Source organism: Mus caroli, chromosome 13 (genome assembly GCF_900094665.2).
Source record: "Mus caroli chromosome 13, CAROLI_EIJ_v1.1, whole genome shotgun sequence".
Classification (NCBI taxonomy): Eukaryota; Metazoa; Chordata; class Mammalia; order Rodentia; family Muridae; genus Mus; species Mus caroli.
In genome coordinates this window covers 85,296,820-85,298,337 of record NC_034582.1, presented here as the reverse complement: position 1 = coordinate 85,298,337, position 1,518 = coordinate 85,296,820, and the positions used below count along the sequence as shown (strand labels likewise).

At 41.1% G+C, this 1,518-nt stretch overlaps 1 protein-coding gene across 5 annotated transcripts in view; it reads right to left on the bottom strand.

Moving 5' to 3' along the window:
* Positions 1-1,518, bottom strand: part of Ssbp2 (single stranded DNA binding protein 2) — a 240,715-nt gene that overhangs the window by 219,838 nt on the left and 19,359 nt on the right. The gene's annotated exons all lie outside the window — the stretch shown is intronic.

Here is a 1,518-nt window from a genome sequence, read left to right as displayed (position 1 = left end):
AAAAGAAAAGAGAATCCAAAATTTATTAAAGCATTATCAATGTCATAGTTACCTGTGAAAAAAATCCCAATCAAAAATGGCAAGTTGTGTCTTCTCTTCTGGTCCCAGGTGCTTCGGGTTATGGTACAGACATGGCTAAGTCCAAGAACCTCACCACACACAACCAGTCCCACAAATGGCACAGAAACGGCATCAAGAAACCCCGGTCACAAAGATACGAATCTCTTAAGGGGGTTGACCCCAAGTTCCTGAGGAACATGCGCTTTGCCAAGAAGCACAACAAGAAAGGATGAAGAAGATGCAGGCCAACAATGCAAAGGCCATGACTCAACGTGCAGAGGCCATCAAGGCCTTGTGAAGCCTCAGGCTATCAAGCCCAAGACGCCAAAGGGCCCCAGCCACAAACTCAGCCATCTGGTTTTCATTGCTCACCCCAAGCTTGGGAAGTGGACTTGAAGCTACATGGCCAAGGGGCGTAGCCTCTGCCAACCAAAGTCCAAGGTTCAAACCAAGGCAGAGGCTGCAGCTCCAGCAAAGGCCCAGGCTCCCAAAAGGTGCCCAGGACCCTGTGAAGGCTACTGCCAGTGTAAAGACAGATGGACTGCTGTGAGACACCCACCCACACACTATTTGCAGACTACCAGTGTCCTATGCTGTTTTTACAAATAAACTTGAGACAAGATCAAAAAACAAAACAAACAAAAAAAAAATGGCAAGTTGTACTAATAAACGGGCAGAAGGATGGCGTTTTCTGAGTAGACTCAGTACTCACTGTTTTGTTAAATTAGGGATACACAGGGGGAGTCGTAGATGATATAGAAACAAGCTATACCTGTCCCTTTGCCTTTTATACCATCTTAGTACATGGATAAAAATGGCCCTATGTTTATATGTTGCACTGCTTCCATACTCACAATAGACAAGAAAAATTTAGAATAGACATAACAATAACCTTAAATATTTAATGTATTTTTATGATTTTGAACTGTTTATATCTTACATTGTTCTTATTAATCATTTGACTTGTTTACATTTAAATATTATCCCCCTTCTTGGTCGACTCTTTACTGTCCCAAAGAGCTGAAAAGCTGGACTATGATACTCTTTACCTTGGTTTTGGCCTGCACTCTGACATAAGTAGCTCCCTCTCTCAGGCCTATTCCAAGGAACAATGGGCCACTGTATACAGAAAGAACTCATACAGTCAAAGCTGCTGGCATTATCAAGAGGACAACCAAACTATTGAGAATATGCACAACACAGGAAAACCTAGAAAATGACTGAGAAAGCCTCATGAAATTGAGCAGAATATTTCTTTTACTTAAACAGTGACATGTGAAGATGGCACTACTGCCTCTCCTGTTGGGAACTGATTTAACCACCAGATCAAGACCATGGTCTCTGAGTTATGTTTTACAAACACACACACACTATCTTATTCAAGAAAAAAATTGAATTGATCTGTACATTTTTGTTTTTGTTTTTGTCTTTTGTTGTTTTTTTGTTTCGTTTTGTTTT